Raw genomic sequence first — 20,291 nt, 5'->3', positions numbered from 1 at the left:
AACATTGTATCTGGATCTCGTTTAATTCGAGATGGCTACTCATTTAAATCCGAGAATAATGGTTGTTCTATTTATTTGAGAGATATGTTTTATGGTCATGCCCCGCTGGTCAATGGTTTATTTTTGATGAATCTCGAACGTGATGTTACACATGTTCATAGTGTGAATAGCAAAAGATGTAAAGTTGATAACGATAGTCCCACATATCTGTGGCACTGCCGCCTTGGTCACATTGGTGTCAAGCGCATGAAGAAGCTCCATGCAGATGGACTTTTGGAGTCTCTTGATTACGAATCATTTGACACGTGCGAACCATGCCTCATGGGTAAGATGACCAAGACTCCGTTCTCCGGAAAAATGGAGCGAGCAACCAACTTATTGGAAATCATACATACCGATGTGTGTGGTCCAATGAGTGTTGAGGCTCGCAGAGGATATCGTTATGTTCTCACTCTCACTGATGATTTAAGTAGATATGGGTATGTCTACCTAATGAAACACAAGTCTGAAACCTTTGAAAAGTTCAAGGAATTTTAGAGTGAGGTTGAGAATCAATGTGTCAGGAGAATAAAATTCTTACGACCAGATCGTGGTGGAGAATATTTAAGTCACGAATTTGGTGCACACTTAAGGAAATATGGAATAGTTTCACAACTCACGCCGCTTGGAACACCTCAGAGAAACGGTGTGTCCGAACGTCGTAATCGCACTCTATTGGATATGGTGCGATCTATGATGTCTCTTACCGATTTACCGCTCTCATTTTGGGGTTATGCTTTAGAGACTGCCGCATTCACTTTAAATAGGGCTCCGTCGAAATCTGTTGAGACGACACCGTATGAATTATGGTTTGGGAAGAAACCTAAGCTGTCGTTTCTAAAAGTTTGGGGGATGCGATGCTTATGTCAAGAAACTTCAACCTGAAAAGCTCGAACCCAAATCGGAAAAATGCGTCTTCATAGGATACCCTAAGGAAACTATTGGGTATACCTTCTACCTCAGATCCGAAGGCAAGATCTTCGTTGCTAAGAACGGGTCCTTTCTGGAGAAGGAGTTTCTCTCAAAAGAATTGAGTGGGAGGAAAGTGGAACTTGATGAGGTGATAGTCACCCCTTCCGAACCGGAAAGTAGCGCAGCACGGGAAAATGTTCCTGTGGTGCCTACACCGACTGGGGAGGAAGTTAATGATGATGATCATGAAGCTTCGGATCAAGTTACTACTGAACTTCGTAGGTCCACAAGGACACGTTCTGCACCAGAGTGGTACGGCAACCCTGTCCTGGAAATCATGTTGTTAGACAACGGTGAACCTTCGAACTATGAAGAAGCGATGGCGGGCCCGGATTCTGACAAATGGCTAGAAGCCATGAAATCCGAGATAGAATCCATGTATGAAAACAAAGTATGGACTTTGACTGACTTGCCCGATGAGCGGCGAGCCATAGAAAACAAATGGATCTTTAAGAAGAAGACGGACGCAGATGGTAATGTGACCATCTACAAAGCTCGACTTGTCGCTAAGGGTTATCGACAAGTTCAAGGGGTTGACTACGATGAGACTTTCTCACCCGTAGCGAAGCTGAAGTCCGTCCGAATCATGTTAGCAATTGCCGCATACTATGATTATGAGATATGGCAGATGGACGTCAAAACGGCATTCCTTAACGGCTTCCTTAAGGAAGAGTTGTATATGATGCAGCCGGAAGGTTTTGTCGATCCTAAGAATTCTAACAAAGTATGCAAGCTCCAGCGCTCAATCTATGGGCTGGTGCAAGCATCTCGGAGTTGGAACATTCGCTTTGATGAGATGATCAAAGCATTTGGGTTTACACAAACTTATGGAGAAGCCTGTGTTTACAAGAAATTGAGTGGGAGCTCTGTGGCATTTCTCATATTATATGTGGATGACATACTATTGATGGGAAATGATATAGAATTCTTGGAAAGTATAAAGGCCTATTTGAAAAAGTGTTTTTCAATGAAGGACCTTGGAGAAGCTGCTTATATATTAGGCATCAAGATCTATAGAGATAGATCAAGACGCCTCATTGGTCTTTCACAGAGTACATACCTTGACAAGATATTGAAGAAGTTCAATATGGATCAGTCCAAGAAGGGGTTCTTGCCTGTATTGCAAGGTGTGCAATTGAGCACGGCTCAATGCCCGACCACGGCAGAAGATAGAGAAAAGATGAGTGTCATCCCCTATGCCTCGGCCATAGGGTCTATTATGTATGCCATGCTGTGTACCAGACCTGATGTAAACCTTGCCGTAAGTTTGGTAGGAAGGTACCAAAGTAATCCCGGCATGGAACACTGGACATCGGTCAAGAATATCCTGAAGTACCTGAAGAGGACTAAGGATATGTTTCTCGTTTATGGAGGTGACGAAGAGCTCGTCATAAAGGGTTACGTCGACGCTAGCTTCGACACAAATCTGGATGACTCGAAGTCACAGACCGGATACGTGTATATTTTGAATGGAGGAGCAGTAAGCTGGTGCACTTGCAAGCAAAGCGTCGTGGCGGGATCTACATGTGAAGCGGAGTACATGGCAGCCTCGGAGGCAGCACAGGAAGCAGTCTGGATGAAGGGGTTCATTACCGACCTAGGGGTGATTCCCAATGCGTCGGGCCCGATGACTCTCTTCTGTGACAACACTGGAGCCATTGCCCTTGCGAAGGAGCCCAGGTTTCACAGGAAGACCAGGCATATCAAGCGTCGCTTCAACTCCATTCGTGAAAGAGTTCAAAATGGAGACATAGATATTTGTAAAGTACATACGGACCTGAATGTAGCAGATCCGTTGACTAAACCTCTCCCTAGGGCAAAACATGATCAACACCAGGACGCAATGGGTGTTCGATTCATCACAATGTAACTAGATTATTGACTCTAGTGCAAGTGGGAGACTGTTGGAAATATGCCCTAGAGGCAATAATAAATGGTTATTATTATATTTCTTTGTTCATGATAATTGTCTATTATTCATGCTATAATTGTATTGTCCGGAAATCATAATACATGTGTGAATACATAGACCACAACGTGTCCCTAGTAAGCCTCTAGTTGACTAGCTCGTTGATCAACAGATAGTCAAGGTTTCCTGACTATTGACATTGGATGTCATTGATAACGGGATCACATCATTAGGAGAATGATGTGATGGACAGGACCCAATCCTAAGCATAGCATAAAAGAACGTGTAGTTTCGTTTGCTAGAGCTTTTCCAATGTCAAGTATCTTTTCCTTAGATCATGAGATCGTGCAACTCCCGGATACCGTAGGAGTGCTTTGGGTGTGCCAAACGTCACAACATAACTGGGTGACTATAAAGGTGCACTACGGGTATCTCCGAAAGTGTCTGTTGGGTTGGCACGGATCGAGACTGGGATTTGTCACTCCGTGTGACGGAGAGGTATCTCTGGGCCCACTCGGTAATGCATCATCATAATGAGCTCTATGTGACTAAGGCATTAGTCACGGGATCGTGCATTGCGGTACGAGTAAAGAGACTTGCCGGTAACGAGATTGAACAAGGTATTGGGATACCGACGATCGAATCTCGGGCAAGTAACATACCGATTGACAAAGGGAACTGCATACGGGATTGAATGAATCCTCGACACCGTGGTTCATCCGATGAGATCATCGTGGAACATGTGGGAGCCAACATGGGTATCCAGATCCCACTGTTGGTTATTGACCGGAGAGGCGTCTCGGTCATGTCTGCATGTCTCCCCAACCCGTAGGGTCTACACACTTAAGGTTCGGTGACGCTAGGGTTGTAGAGATATGTGTATGCGGAAACCCGAAAGTTGTTCGGAGTCCTGGATGAGATCCCGGACGTCACGAGAGGTTCCGGAATGGTCCGGAGGTGAAGAATTATATATAGGAAGTCAAGTTTCGGCCACCGGGAAAGTTTCGGGGGTTACCGGTATTGTACCGGGACCACCGGAAGGGTCCCGGGGGTCCACCGGGTGGGGCCAACTATCCCGGAGGGCCCCGTGGGCTGAAGTGGGAAGGGAACCAGCCCCTAATGGGCTGGGCGCCCCCCCATGGGCCTCCCCCCATGCGCCTAGGGTTGGGAACCCTAGGGTGGGGGGCTTCCCACTTGCCTTGGGGGGCAAGGCACCCCCCTTGGCCACCGCCCCCACCCTAGATGGGATCCCTGGCCGGCGCCCCCCTCCCAGGGGGCCTATATAAAGGGGGGAGGGAGGGCAGCAAAAGAACAGCCTTGGGTGCCTCCCTCCTGCCCTGCAACACCTCTCTCTCTCTCTCGCAGAAGCTCGGCAAAGCCCTGCCGAGACCCGCTACATCCACCACCACGCCTTCGTGCTGCTGGATCTCCATCAACCTCTCCTTTCCCCTTGCTGGATCAAGAAGGAGGAGACGTCATTGCACTGTACGTGTGTTGAACGCGGAGGTGCTGTCCGTTCGGCAATCGGTCATCGGTGATTTGGCTCACGGCGATTACGACTCCGTCATCCACGTTCATTGGAACGCTTCCGCTCGCGATCTACAAGGGTATGTAGATGCACTCCCTTCCCCTCGTTGCTAGTATACTCCATAGATGCATCTTGGTGAGCGTAGGAAATTTTTAAATTATGCTACGATTCCCAACAGGCACGGGGCCTGTCGGGGAGGGGGTGGTTGACGACCAACCTTCCTCCTCCGCTGCCTCTGGCTCGAGCAAGTACCGAAAGGTGAGCGACAACCTGTTCATCCACCTCCCAGGGATGGCGAGCACCAGGGCACCCACCGAGGGGGAGGTGTTCGATGACGAGGTGCTCGCCGCCGCCGGGCTTGAGGTTGTTGATGAACCGAGCGCCGGTGGCGGTGGTTGTTAGGAGGAGCGGCTCCTTCGGGCCATGAGCGCCAACTTCCAGAAGCTCCAGGCGCTTCAATGTGCCCGCCTGGACAAGGCAAAGTCCAGGATGGCGGCGGTGGACAAGGCCGAGGCGGATCTCACGCGGCGCGTCGCCGAGACGCAGGCCTGGTTCTGCCAGGCCCACGAGGAACTGAAGGTTGCCCAGGATCTGCTGGCGGAGCGCAAACAGGAGCTTATCCTGCAGGCCGATGTCGAGAAAGCCGAGGAGGCGGCGAAGGAATAGGCCCCCAAGGACGAGGCCGCTCGGCACCAGCACCAGGCCAAGCTGAACTCCTAGGAGAAGGACCTTGCCGCTTGTGAGGAGGCGCTCGCTGCCACCCTCCGCGGCAAGGATGAGGAGATCAAGAAGCTTGCCATGCAGCAGACCCAGGAGCTGGAGCAGAGGCACAAGGAGGCACTCAATGCTCAGGCCCAGGTCCATGCCAGCAAGGTGAAGGAGCTGGAGGTGGAGTGGGATGGGCTGAGGGAACAGGTCCTGGAGCTGGCGAAGGAGAAGGACACGCTCAACGGCTCTTTGGTGGAGGCCCAGGCTGCAGTCCTCGGCAAGGCCGAGATGCTCTCAAAGGCCAACGACTTCATCAAAGACATGAAGCTGAAGCTGGAGGGTCTTGAGGGGACGCTTTCGGAGGTCAGGGCCCGGAAAGAGACCCTGACCAAGGACCTGGAGGAGGAGAGGCAGCTGCGGAGGAATGACGTCGCCGAACACAAGGAGTACGCGGAGGGCATAAACCGTTGGGTCAGCGGCCTCGCCAATGTCGCCGGAAGGATCACCATGAAGCTGGCTACCATGGGGATGCCGAATATGAGGTACGCCCTGGAGCCGAACGTGAGTCCCAATGACAAACTAACCCTGTTCTTCGAGGGCGATCTCGGAGCCCTGGAGCAGCTCCGCTCCAACCAGGCATCTTATCTAGCCAACGTGTCCCGGAGGCTCTGCCGGGGCGCCCTGACCAAGGTGCTCACCAAGGTGGCATTCTCGAACCCCACCGTCAACTTCGCCGACGCACTAGAGAGCTTTCCGGAGGGGACGGACCTCGCGGCGCTCAACATCGACTGCGTCCATGGAGTTGAGAGGGTGGTGGGCTAGCACCGGGACTAGGCACCCCATTTCTCGTCGCCGCTGCGAGTTCAAGACCAAGACAATTTAATCTTAAGTTAGAACCGCAGCGATTATTTGATGTAATATAACTCTGTAGTACTTCAATATCACGCATGCTATCTTCCCGTTAGATCTTTCTTTGTATGTTTGCACCCTACGCTTGTTGAGATAAGGCTGCCGGCGCGTAAACCCATGCCGTGGTGCTTTGAGGACGGATTCTTAGCACCCTGCCGGAAGGGCGCTTACTGCCGGGCAATCCACCTTGCCGCTGCCAGCGCGGTCGCTTGAACTGTCGAGCGGACTCGAAACAGGACAAGAGCGCTGCTGGTAGCGGGTAGGCCACCTTGCCGTTAGCGCGGCCGCATGAACTATCGAGCGGACTCGAGACAGAGACAAGGGCGTTGTCAATAGAGGAAGGGTCTCATTGCGTGCAGGTTTCCCGTACAAGGAACGAGATCTTTTGGGGAGGATAGACTTATATAAATGAAATTAGCCAAAATTTTGCATGACTTAGCTTTTCGGGGCCACGCGGAAGGCCGTCGATGCTGCGGACGGCACCAGAGGGCGGTTGATCGACGTCGGCCCCTCCCTTCAAGCCATCCTCATGAAAGAGTCGCTGCGTCGGCTCGAAAACCAGATTTCCACGGCTTGCGCCCCCTACCTGGCGTGCCAAAGATGTGGGAAACGACACCTACGGGACCACGAGGAATCCCTTTTGTTACAGTTGGCGGGCGCGGGGCTGTGGAAAGAGTGGGATTGAGAGATCAACGCGGGGGGATTATCCAGGTTCGGGCCCAAGTGATGCGTAATACCCTACTCCTGCTAGTTTCTGTTTATCTGGTGTTCTTGGACTAGCTACAAGCCGTGCAGGGTCCAAAAAGTCCGACTCCTCTCCCAGTACGCCGCGGGCCTCCTTTTATAGACAAAGGGGCTGCCACAGTGGCACATAGGAGGTGGATAGCTATGCAGTGGTCGAGTCTATCCTCTGGCACCATAGGACAAACGCATTTAATGTGCTGCCGATGTGGCCTTCTTGCTTTATCGGGGACGGCAAGGAAGCTCGTCCCAGCTGTCGCCGCCTCGCCTGACTTCGATGCGCGTCCGAATTGACGAGGCGGGTAGTGCCACGCTGGCTGGCTGGCTGCTGAGTTGCTGCGGTGGTAGAGCCTTCACGAAGATCTGCATGCCACCACGCAGGTGCTTGCTGAGTTGGCCTAGGCGCCACATGTCGCCACGCAGGTGCTCGCCGAGTTGGTGGGCTGGCAGATGCATGGGAACGGCGGCAGAGTCTTGGCAGATGTGGGCCTGGCTGCGGCCCCGCGGTTGTCTTCAGCAAGAGTCCTGCCGGGGCCCCGGCAAGGGTCTTGCCATGGCATCGTAGTCGTCCCGGGCAAGGGGCTTGCCGGGGGTCTTGTGGGTATCCTTGGCAAGGATCTTGCCGAGGATCTTTGTCTTCTGGTTATTCATCTAGTCTTGTATGCTTCTGGTCTTCACAAAGATCTGCATGCCACCATGGAGGCGATTCCCTAGCCTTGGTTCCAATGTGGTTTAAGGGCGTCGGAACTCTCAGGCTCAAGGGTGGCAGCCCTGCTGGCGTTGGGCAAGTTGCCCCGGCAAGGTTCTTGCCGGGGGAGTCCACCTCGCCCTTCTGCTCTTTGTGTTTCTGGCTTGGCATTGGTTCGTCCGTCTTGTGCCTTTGCTTCCTCTGCCCCACCAAGCGTGGCCAGGGGCGTGGGGCTGCGACTGCCCACGCACAAGTAAAGGGGTGCAAAAAGGGACCCCTACTTTTGTACACCGACAAACCCCCTTTTCCTCTGCATAACCTGTCATTGCCACAGTAAATAGATGAAACCCACTAGCATGAGTAGGAGTTGTTTGAGCCCTGATGTGCCTACTCATTCATGCTTGTTTGCCATGCCTGCTACTACATCGAGTTGAGTCAGGTCTGATTCATCTGGGATGAATTGGAATGGTGATGAACATGTCCTACTGTGTGTGAGCTAAGTGTGTGAACTCGATTTGGTAAAGGTAGTGGTGAGAGGCCATGAAGGAGTACATGGTGGGTTGTCTCATTGAAACCGTCCTCAGGAACTGAGTTCTGTGTTTGTAATTCATGTCATCATATCATAGCCCTCCACCAAAGTAGAGCTCATTTCATGACTCCATGTGAGCTCATCTTCAATTCTTTGATTCTATCCAAAATTTCAGTTTGTGAAGCAAGTATATTTTATCTTGCTCCAATATGGCTGCAATTTTTCTAGGCCTTCTATTATCCATATAACTTACCTCCACCCATTTTGGGCATGGTTCATCAAGCCATTAATCCTCTATAATTTTTGCAAGTTTCTGTCCAGAATGAAGCTTTGTGAAGCAAGTGCCACTTTGGTATTTCCAAATGGCATGAAATCTTTACAGCAGCTTCATATCATCATATAACCCCTCTCTGCCAAACTTCAGCTCACAGAGATCAAGTATGTGAGTGCATCATCCAAATCCCCAATTCTGGCCAGTATTGCACTTTCTACTAGAACCACCATCTAAACTCCTCCTCTTAGTCTGATTTTTGGTGATCAAAATCACCTTAGTGTGTGATCATCCCCAGACAAATTAGTTACCACGTTACCTAGCTGGTTTAACCACAACAAGTTCCAAACACCTTCTTACTGATTTACTTTTGGAGCTAAGTGCAAATCTCTTCTTTGCCCCTGGACCGATTTATTTCTTCAGTTGGACTAAGGACACCAAGGTCCATCTACCGGACATGGTCGGCCATGCCAAAGAGCGCCTCTTGCGCTAGTGCGCGTGGTGATCACGCTTGCGTCATGGCTGAACGCGTGCTCTGGCTTGTTCCGGCCACTGTTCTCGTCTCCTCCCTCCTCGTCTCGACCTCCATTCGTGTCCTGGAGCTCTCCCGTGCTCGACTGCATCGCCCTGCATCGCTGCTACGTCGTGGTTCGCCATCAATGCGCCGCTAAGAGCAGTGCCCGTGCCATGCCCAGCCTCTGACCTCCATTAGAGCACTGCTCGAGCTCTCTAGCGATGCTCCAGAGCCTTCCCTGGGCCTATATATAGGACCCTCGACCCCTCCCGCAACTCATTCACTCCTCCCTCGCCTCTCTAGTCCACCGGAGCCCTCGACGCCCTCTTCTTTTCGCCAGAGATCACCATGGCCGCCTCGGTTCCTCCTCGGTTCCGGCGAACCTAGCCCCTCTCCTCTCCTCCAAAGCTGTCCACTAGTTTCCCCTCATCCCCGCGGCTCGCCCCAACCCTTTTCCCCTCGCCCGAAAGCCCTCAGGCCGCGCTTCCCGGTGCTTGGCCGTCGCCGTTGCTCTCAGCCACCACCCCGACCGAGTCCATCCAGAGCTCCTCCCCCTCTCTCGTCTCCGCCACGGCACTCCCCACACCTCCGCCAGCCTCCCCATCTCCTCCGTTCGTCGCCAGAGTGCCCGCACCACCGGAGAACCCCGTCTCCTGAAGCTCATGGCGCCTCCCGTCGCCGCGACCTCCCCTCCTCTCCAGTCCTCCCTGGCGCTGCTTACCCTCTGAACGGGTGCGCCATGGCCTCCCTCACCCGCTGGTGGCCTTGGCTCGGCCTGAGATGGCCGGATCCGGCCGGCCCCCTCGCCTGAGCGCCCCTGCCGGGCCTCGTTCCTCCTGTGTTCCTCGCGTGAGCGAACAGAGGGAGGAAGACGACGCCTTGCCAGCTAGCCAGGCGGGTCCCCCCCTCTCCATCAGACCCCACCCGTAAGTGAGCCAGCACCTTATCCACTCGGATAAGTGGAAACGTTTTCTTGGAATGCGTTTTCGCTATGTGAAAGCGTATTTCCTTCCTCTTTTATCCAAAACGCGTTTTCCCTTCAGGAAAGTGTATTCTCTTCTTCTACGGCTGAAAATATGTTTCCCTTTTCAGAAAACGTATTCGGCCCGAAAGCACATTCAGTTTTTCCACCAGGGGCCTGTTTGCTGAAAAAGTTTCACCAATAGGTCCCTGATCTGCAACTCCTCACAACTTTTCAACCGTAACACCGAATGAGGTGATTCCAAAGCCCACTTCTTCGTCTCGTCGAGCCCATTCTGTTGGTTTCATTTTCACTATGGTTCGACATTGTGAAAATGACCTTTTTGCCCTTGCACGTAAACAGCCCCTCCGAGAGAGAACTGTTTCTGGCAAATCTTTCATGGCTTCACCGCATTTCTTCCCGGTGCCTTCTTCACCCCCAGGCAAGCCACAATACCCACATGCATGATAGTCATGTAGTAGCCATGGTTTTCAACTTGAATATTTATTAAATGTTTGCTTGTTTAAAATATGGTTATCGTTGTTTCGGTAATGCTTCTAGGTTAGTGCTTACCTTCTTGCTATGTTGTTATGCACTTGGTTAGCATGCCCTGCTAGTTGCTAGTATTCCTTTCATATGCTTATGCTTGCTAGTAGTACCTGTTGATGTTGGTGATGGTCTTCGGTGCATAACTGTCGTCTGTCCTGAGTACCGTTGTTATACATAATTCATTGCACCCCGTTGGTTAAATGCTTGCATTGTTGTTATGTTCTTCCATGATATTTATGGTTGATGCTAGTGTTCATGTTATGCTATGAGTAGTGTTGCACTTGTAATATTTATGCTCGTCATTATGACATGTTCAGTTGGAGATTACTCATAGTTGATATGGTGGATAGTTATGTTGCATCTCGTGCTTATGTTGATATCATTCTCATGCTTTGTATATGCATCATGTTATTTTATCATGGCTCAGCATATTGCATTCAAGTTTAACCGGATTAAATTGAACTTGAACAACTGTTGGCTGAGTCATGGTGCCACCATATCGAAACTGACCAGTGCAACCACGCTTACCTTATGGGGAGGTCCTAACTGGGTCTATTGTCATGGCTCTCGCCGGTGCCTCCAACTAGGGAAGGTTATGGGCGTGCTTACCCTGATCAGGTAGGCGGACATAACCTTGTGTGCCCATAGGTTGGATGATAAGCGCTTTTGTCCCTGTTTTGGACGGACCACGACGGTGGTCGTTGTGTCTTTGGTAGACACGGGGCCACCCAGGACTAGCCTAATGGGCAGTGAGTCAGAGTGGCCGGGAGAGTGTCATGGCAGTAGATCGGATTTGTCGGAACGCCGTTGGTCCACCTGAATGGGAGTGCGAGGCCATGGGTTCCTTAGTGTGGGTACATTGTACTAACCTCTGCAGAGTGTATATTAAATCTATCGATAGCCGCGCCCGCGGATAAGGGCCCAGTTCGTGTCGGTCCCACCGTGAGTCAACAGTATTAATAATAACTTGATTAATGACAACCCCGGTTCAATGAGCATATAAGTTGGTTGTGATCGCCGGAAAGATCACCGTTTGAGACCAAGTGTCGGTCATGGTTGTGATCGCCGGAATGATCACCGTGGTATCGAGGATACCAAGTTGTTGGATATTCGTGATATTGTGCGAGAATCGTGGGTAAAGATCAAGCTCCTTGTGGTCATTTAATGATTACTATGATATTGTTTATACCAAGCTTGATCTAATCCTGAGATGATCGTGTGATGTCCGAGGTTGGTAAGTGATGCATGTGATGGTTACGAGGTAACCCGAGCAGAATAAATGGTGCATGTAGTGTCATCATGTTGCATGCTAGTATCATCAGATTCATATGTTCATGCCATGATCATATATTGTCCTAGCGATATTATGTTCATATTGTTCATGCCATGTTATCCTGATGATCTCATGATAATCCCTAATTAACCTGTAATTGCCATGCTATTGTTTGTCTTGAATGCTTCTGGTTAATTGTGAGCTTGCAAGTACATTCAATGTACTGACCTGGCGTGTCATGCCAGTTTGCAGGTCGTGCCTGGATTGCTTGCTTGTTTGGTGTTGTTCCTGTGTTCACAAGCTAGGATAAGCGTTCCAGCCAGAGTCCCTGCGGAGTGGAGTTCACCACTGTTGTCGTTGTTCCGCTGCTAGAAGTTTTTCCGTTGCTTCGAGTTGTTCTACTGCTTGCATAGAGCAACTGAGGATGGCGTAGTGTCGCCGTGCCGATGTTATTCATTGTAATATCGGAGACCTTGTAATCATATTCGTGTAATAATAGAAAGCTGGTTTGTTCTATGCTAAGCAGTGCCGTATTCTAGAAGACTTCTCCTCGATCTCTGGGCTGGAATACGGGGCATTCCGGTTTTCTCTGAGCCGGGGTGCCACAGATACCAAGGGGTGAGGGGCTACGTGGCCAGTTAGGCTCCTGAGACGCGATGCTCAGGAGTCACCCGTGACGTACCAACAGACCTCCATACCTGTCCTCACCGAGGTCCCGCTCGGGAGGGGCACGCGACGACCAGGTCTGAGGGACCTGGTAGGGTGGCGTACGCTTGGGCGTGACCCGAGCGTAGCCCCCGTGCCCAGCCCCCTCGCACGACTCTCCCGAGGGGGAAGTGTTGCGACGAGGCTGGACACTGATCCTGGAGGCTCCCTGAGGTTGGTACAGCCATGGGGCCACCCTCAGTCGTCTATCACCTGCGGGAGCATAGTGCTTCTGCACTTGCACGGGCATAGCCGCTCCTCGACCGTGTCGACTCCCAGCGTGGAGCATGGTGCTTCCACTGGTGCATGGGTGGGGGCTCGCTCTGAGTGAAGCCCCCGGGGCGTGTACAGCCCCGCCCTGGCACGTCGCTTGCACGGCAGGGCTAGACGAGGTGTGTCTGGGCACTCGTGAGCCAGCGCGGGACTCACGAGGCCCTACGTCAAGGCGGGTTGCGCCTGATCTTGGCTCTTGATGGCTCTGGTGGTCCTGCAAGATGGTTAGGTGACCTGCGCCGATTGAATCTCCTGAGGTGATCACATGAGAAGGCCAGACACCAACGACCCCAGGAGGTGACGTGAGCGGGACCGGCCCACCAGACAGAGCTTAGTCGTTGGGTGTACCAACGCTGTAGGGACGGACCCGAGCATAGACGCCGTGCCCAGTCTTCTCATGCGAAAAATTCTGAAGAAAGACAGCCGGTGCGCGGCTCCCGTGGTGACGAGGCACCACGTCGTGCACCCTAGCTCATCCGCCCGTGATTAGCTCATGCAAGGGCCAAGCACCAAGGACCATGGGAGGTGATGTACACGGGAGCTGGCCCGCGAGCCAGAGCTCAGCCTCTTGGGTTTAGCGACGTTGTAGGAACTAACCCGAGCACAGACGTCGTGTCGGTCCTTAATCATGAGGCGGTCGCGGGTGGGTTTGCAAGGGCGTACGATGTTCATGGCATCGAAGTGCTGGACTGGCAGGTGATAATCATAAGGTGACCCGTAGGAGGAGGCAAGCTAGTTCAGATAGATGCAAGAATGATACATGCCACAGGGACGGACCCACGCGGCCTGGGGATGATGCATCCCGAGGGGCGCCCCCAACAGAGTAAGTTGAAGATGCAAAAGGATACACATCACAGGGACAGGCCCGTGCGACCTGGGGATGATGCAGCTCGAGGGGCGGCCCCAGCTGAATAAACCAAAAGGCATGAAGGACCGTCGCCATCTCCGCAAGGACCGCCAGGTGCCTGGCTTCCTGGGCCGCCAGGATGCTCCGCAGGTGGCGCTGGAAGGTGACAGCCCAATTGGGCAAGCCAAAAGGCATGCGAACGTAGTTGTGTGGTGGGCCTTCACACCGGCTGATGCATGATGGCCAGAAGTGCTCCTGAGATGCGGCCCTGTTGAGCACTGGAATGTCGACGCAGACGCATAGCTCATCATCCTTGCCGGACAAGGAGCCGCGCCAGGTGGTGGGCGGTGGTCGCCGCGCATGGCTCTTGCCTCTTAAAGCTCCTTGGTGGTCTTGGTGATGAAGTCCTGAGCATCAGTCACTCCATGCCTTGTGCCCTCTTGAGGGAAGCGTGCGGTGAAGCATTCCTCCACATGGTGCCTGCCGGATGTGGGGTTCCGGCAAACCCCTAAGGTTCGAACACTGGGGTGCGCGCGAAGTCTTTCCCTCCTACCGATCTACGCCCTAGCTCACTAAGATCTTCGCCGACGTGATGCCGCCGAGGGGGCCTCTCGAGCTCTGGTTGCACCACGCCGACTACAGCGCTCCTGCTACGGGAGCAGAGATTGAAGCGGTCCCCTCCGGCAAGATCTTCATGACTCGCGGCTGGGGCGAGATCACACGGGTCTGCCGTGCGAGGGGCGCCCTCGTGATCCACTTTGAGCTCGATGGCGCCTCCACGCTCTTCTTCAAGGTCTTCGATGCGGAGGGCCGCCGCTTGGAGTGCTGCCCTGGAGAGGAGCGCCAAGCTGACGCACGCTCCGCTCGTGGCCACTCCAGCAGCAGCAGCCCTTGGGAGTCTGGCAGCTCTCCTGAGCTCTATGAGACTCCGAAGACGAGCGATGATAGCTCCGTGCCCCCGAGCTCTCGCCGCACTCGGAGCAGGGCCGCAGCGTCCGGCCGTCGCCGCCGCTGATCTGGATGGGGTTGGCGCCTGCCTCCCGTGGCTCACTGTTGATGATGGCGTCCGCCACAGGAGGGTGTAGATAGGATTCCCCTTAGTGTTAGCTTTTGCTTCCTGCGAAGAATCATGAATCACCCCGTGGGGGCATGTAAGGATCTGCAATGTCTTTTGTACTTATCTTCCTTGCTACGGGAATCTGGTGAACGCATGTCCCGTTAAGGCTCGGTCGTCCCTTTCTTTCCTCGCGATAGCTTGTCGCTCTACGCTGACGGGTCCCGCTCCCCAGGCAGGCTACAGCCATCGCTGGTATGCCAGGTCGCGTGCCGTCGCCAAGGCTAGGAGGTGTGCGGCCCGAGGTCTAGTAAGAGCCCCTGAGGCGCGATGCTCAGGAGGTCCCCCTTAGTGCTCAAGCAGCCATGGTAAGGCGAGAAAGGGAGTTGACATGGCCGCAACGGGGTTGCGACAAGGCGTGAGTGACCATTAGGCCCAAACATTTAGCCGATCCGAGAGTGGGACTTATCTTATTGACTTTGTGGCGACTCCTGACGTTGCGCTAGGGCTGCGCGCTCGCTCGTGCGGCATAGCTAGGCCGGCCCATACAAGTTTCCCTCCCCTCATGCTCTCCTTAGTGCTCTACGTCCTCAGGTCCTGGCCCTCAGCGAGCTCAGCCGCCGCTGGTATGCCATGTCGCGATGCAGTGGTCAAGGCTAGGGGGTGAGGGCTGGAGAGCCAGTAAGAGCTCCAGAGTTGCGATGCTCAGGAGCCCCCATTTTAACGCGCAAGCGAATTGCATGAGAGAAAAAGGAGACTCGCGGTGCCGCCTGCTATCCTTCCCATGGGATCCCTGTGAACAGGCACAAGAAGAAACATGGTTTGCCATTACAGCTGTCAGCCTGCCGCTTGTTGTTCTGGATGAGGTGAAGGCACTGAGGGTCTTGTGAGGTGACGTGCGCGGGGCGTGCCGCGAGCCAGAGCTCGACCGCTCAGATTTGTCGACGTGGCAGGGACGGACCCATGCACCAGCGCCGTGCCTGTGAGGAGGCCCCATGGGAGGCGATGATCGAACAGGTGATAGCAGTTGGCAGGTTAAGCATGGGAAGCAGAACAACTTGGGTAAATGCAGGAAGATACATGTCATCGGGTCCGGCTCGAGCGGCTTGGGGATGATGCAGCCCGAGGGGCGCCCCCAGCAAGGTAAGCTAAAGACATAAGCAAAAGGGATACATGCCGCAGGGACGGACCCACGCGGCCTGGGAATAGTGCAGCCCGAGGGGCGCTCCTAGCTAAACGAGCTTGGAAGATGTCACCTAGTTCTATAGACGAAGTAGATTTGGTGCAGCTGAAGGTGTGCGTCGAAGGGATGACTCCTCACGAGCCACCGGAGCCCTGAGCCCCGGGAGGCTCTGGGGGCTCGGGAGGTTCCTTGAGACCGTCTCCATTTCCTCTAGGACGGCGTGGTGCCTGGCCTCCTGAGCCGCCAGGACACGTCGCATGTTGCGCTGATAGGCTGACGCCACGCTCGGCAAGCCTAAGGGCATTCGAACATAGCTGTGTGGCGGGCCCTCGTAGCGGCCCGCACGTGAAGGCCAGAATCGCTCCTGAGATGCGGCCCTGTTGAGCCCATGGACGTCGATGCAGACACGCAGCCCAGCATCCTCGCAAGGATGGAGAGCTGCGCCTCGTGAGCAGCTGTCGCCGCGCATGGCTCTTGCGTCTTGCAGTTCCTGAGTGGACTTGGTGATGAACTCCTGAGTGGTGGGCACTCCTTGCTCTCTGCTCTCCTGAGGGACATGTGTTGCGAAGCACGCCTCCAAGTGGTGCCCAAGCGCCTCCCTCGTGAGGTTGGCAAGATCTGAGGCCCTCCAGAAGAGAGCGAGAGGGCCCGAGCCCTGCACGAGGAGGGCGCTGGGCGCGCCTTCCTATGCGATGGAGGGAGGCGCCCCTGGGACGGGCGCTATCCTAACGAGGGTCCTGTCGCGTCGCCATCCTCCTGAGGTCCTGCGGGGCGCAACTGCTTCTTCTTGGGGATGGTCTCCGGAGGGCCCTTGCTTCTGCTGTCGGGGTCGCTGATTGCTGCAGCTTGGAAGGCGCGCTCGAGGGAGCACACCGCACCTATCTCCTCACATGGGACCGTGATGATTCCGCTGCTTCCCGACATCTTGAGGACGTTGTAGCCGTGGTGGGTGACCGCCATGAACTTGGCCAGGGCCGGATACCCAAGGGTGGCATTGTACGGCAGGCGGATGTGCGCGACGTCGAAGTCGATGAGCTCGGTGCGGTAGTTCTTGCGCTCTCCGAAGGTGACAGGCAGGCGGACCTGCCCTATAGGCATGGTGGAACCGTCGGTCACTCCTGAGAAGGGCTTGGTAGGCTGGAGCTGCTCATACGGCACTTGGAGGTTGTCGAATGTGTCGACAGACAGGACGTTGAGCCCTGTGCCTCCGTCGATGAGGGTCTTGTTAACCTGCACATTGCTGATGACTGGGGAACACAACATCGGGAGGGCGCCGGCGGTTGCCGCACACTTGAGCTGATCTGCTGAGTTGAAAGTGATGGCACATTGGGACCATTTGAGCGGGCGCGTGGCTTCGAGCTTGGGGAGCACCGCGTTCACCTCACGAGCGAACTGTTTGAAGATGCGCTGAGAGGCTGGGGCCTGGGCGCCGCCCAAGATGCAGGCGATTGCACGCGGCTCCTGGAAGCCCCTAGCCCCCTCGTCCTGGTGGTGGTCATCATTCCTTCTCGATGGCGGCAGAGGGGAAGACCGGCGTTGCCCTGGGGGCGATCCTCACGAGGCGGGTCCCTCCAGGCGCCCTCGCGAGGCTGGTCCTGCCAGCGGTCCTCACGAGGCCGGTCGCGCCATTCATGGCGCGGGCCACGGTCGTCCCAGCGTCCGCCTCCACGTCCTCCTCCGCGGCCGTAGCCCCGGTCGCTGCGCTGGGGGCGTCGACCGAAGCGTCCTTCCAATATGGCTCTGAGCTCTTGATAGTCGCTGGTGTTGTGGGTGTTCAGGTTGTGGAAGGCGTAGAACGGTCGGCCGTTCTTGGAAGACTCGGGCTGATCTCCGCCCGCTTGGTGTCGGGCTCTGCTGCGAGCACAACTGCCTCCTTGCGCTTCACGTCCTTCGCCTTGGGCTTCTTCTCCTCAACACCCGCAGCTGGCGGCTCAAGGAGAGAGAGGCACCCTTCCTCAGCTCTTGCGCACTTGGTCGCCAAGTTGAACAGCTCCTGAGAGGTGCAGAGCTCCTCGTGGATAGCGGGCTCTTCCTTCATCTTGACATCACAGACACCGTCGGAGAATGCAGAGATGATGGCCTCATCCGTGACCTTGGGGATCTTGAGGCGGGTGTTGTTGAAGCACTGGATGTACTTCTGGAGGGTCTCTCCTGGTTGTTGCTTGATGCGGTGCAGGTCACCCGCGGTCGGCGGGCGGTCGTGAGTGCCCTGGAAGTTGGCGACGAAGCAGTTGCGCATCTCATCCTGGAAGGAGATCGAGCCGTGCTGTAGGTTCAGGAGCCAGGAGCGTGGTCCATCCTTGAGAGCCATGGGAAACCGGTTTGCCATGACTTTTTCATTGCCGTTGGCTGCTTTGATGCTAAGCTCGTAGAGCTGCAGGAACTCCGCGGGGTCGGCGGTGCCGTCGTAGCGAGGAGGCAGATCCGGCTTGAACTTGCCTGGCCAGCGATGCTACGCAGCTCGGGGGTGAAGGCACGGCAGCCAGCCGTGGTTGCTGGGGCCTGCTTCAGAGGTGGAGCTTGGTCTTGGCGATGTCCACGCGGCACCGCTGCAGGTGGCGCACGGTCCTGACGAGGCGGCGCGGGGAGCGCAGGTGCAGCTTCTTGTGGCCGCGGGATTTCTTGGCAACTTCTCTCTTCGCACGCGGGCACCGGGTGTGGTAGATCACACCGCGGAGCCACGCGCCGTGGTGCTAGGGCACCGTCTTGACGCAGTGGCGGTGGAGGCGCGCCATGGGTCTCGTTGCCCATGGCTAGCTGAGGGTGAGGCAGAGAGAGGGACGGCGTCGGGGAGCCCCCTGCGGCACGAACGAGCTCGGCGACGCGATCGAGCCACTCCTCGTAGAGGTCGTCGACTGGGCGGTAGCGCAGGAGTTCGTTCGCCGCGAGGAGCATGGCCCGCGCTTCCATGGGAGCGCGGCGTGCGTGAGACGAAGAACCGGCCGGGGTCAGTGATTGAGTGGCGGTGCTGCCGTCCTGCCACACCGAAGGGTGCAGCGAGAACGCCTACTTCTTGTTCCCCACCGGGCCGGTGGCAGCGTTGGCGGCGGGAGACGGAGAACGATGGGGTGGCCCGCCGACAGGAGCCGTCTGAGCGACGCGGGCGGCGAGGGCAGCCCGACGCTCAGCTCGAGCACGGCGAGCGTCCGCCATGGAGACGACTGAGCGACAGAGCGATTGATCGACGAGAGGAAGGCTACGGCGCACCCCTACCTGGCGTGCCAAATGTCGGATGTGGGGTTCCGGCAAACCCTTAAGGTTTGAACACTGGGGTGCGTGCGAAGTCTTTCCCTCCTACCGATCTACGCCCTAGCTTGCTAAGATCTCGCGGACGAACTTGACGAACTCGCAACACAGAGAGACACAAGGTTTATACTGGTTCGGGCCACCATTGTGGTGTAATACCCTACTCCGGTTTGGTGGTGGTGGATTGCCTCTTGGGCTGATGAAGAACAGTACAAGGGAAGAACAGCCTCCTGAGGTTGAGGTGTTCTTATGTTTGGTGAACTGATGGATTCGAACTCTCCCCCTCTAGTGTGGTGGCTAGCTCTACTTATATAGGCCCTGGTCCTCTTCCCAAATATCGAGCGGGAAGGGAGCCAACAACGGCAGGCAAATTTGAAGGGGGACAGCTAGTACAAGCTATCCTGACAAAAGTGTTCTTCGCCTGCAGAAAGCTCTGGTGGTGAGGCCGTCTGGGGCTCCACGAGGACCTCCGCCTTGCCGTCCTCCTGGTCTTGGTCTCGTTGCACCAATATAGCAACATTTGCCTGATGCCTCGGTACTCCTCGCCTGCGCTAGCCTCCTTAGCACCAAAGAGGTAACAAGGACGCTGCGCGCGCTGGCACCCGCCTGGTGTCGTTCGTCATGGCTCACGTCATGACAGTCTCGTGAGGTTTGCCCCGCCTTGATATCTCCGCTCCTTGCGAGCCTACCACTCTAGGCCACTCCTGAGGAGGTCTTGCGTCGTCCGCTTTGCGAGGCTTGGCCCCTCGCGAGAGTCTTGGATGCCTTGTTGATGAAGATGGGCCGTACGGCCTGCTGGCTTAGCCACGCCGTGGGCCGCAGGGAGGCAACTTTGGGGACCCCCGTTCCTAGAACGTCGACAGTGCCCGAGTGCCTCCCTCGTGACGTTGGCCAGGTCTGAGGCCCTAGAGAAGAGAACCTTGAGCCCAGCCTGAGGAGGGCGCCGGGCGCGCCTTCCTATGCGAGGGAGGGAGGCGCCCCATCTACGGGCGCAGGTACTGAGGTGGGGCCGCTGGAGACGCTGCTCTCCTGAGGCCCTTGGTGGAGCAGCTGCTTTTTCTTCTTGGGGACAGCCTCAGGAGGGTAGATAGTGCCGTCATTGTCTGGGTCCTCGACCGCCACAGCTTGGTAGGCGCGCTCGAGAGAGCACACCGCGTCCTTCTCCTCGCAGGCGACCATGATGACACCGCAGCTTCCTGGCATCTTGAGGATGTTGTAGCCATGGTGGGTCACCTCCATGAACTTGGCCTGGGCCGGGTACCCAAGGGTGGCATTGTACGGCAGGCGGATGTGGGCAACGTCGAAGTGAATGAGCTCGGTGTGGTATTTGTCGCGCTTGCCAAAGGTGACAGGGAGGCGGATCTGCCCTATCGGGGTGGTGGAGCTGTCGGT

The sequence above is a fragment of the Triticum aestivum genome, chromosome 2D (genome assembly GCF_018294505.1).
Source record: "Triticum aestivum cultivar Chinese Spring chromosome 2D, IWGSC CS RefSeq v2.1, whole genome shotgun sequence".
In the NCBI taxonomy this organism is placed as follows: Eukaryota; Viridiplantae; Streptophyta; class Magnoliopsida; order Poales; family Poaceae; genus Triticum; species Triticum aestivum.
This window is presented reverse-complemented; position numbering follows the sequence as displayed.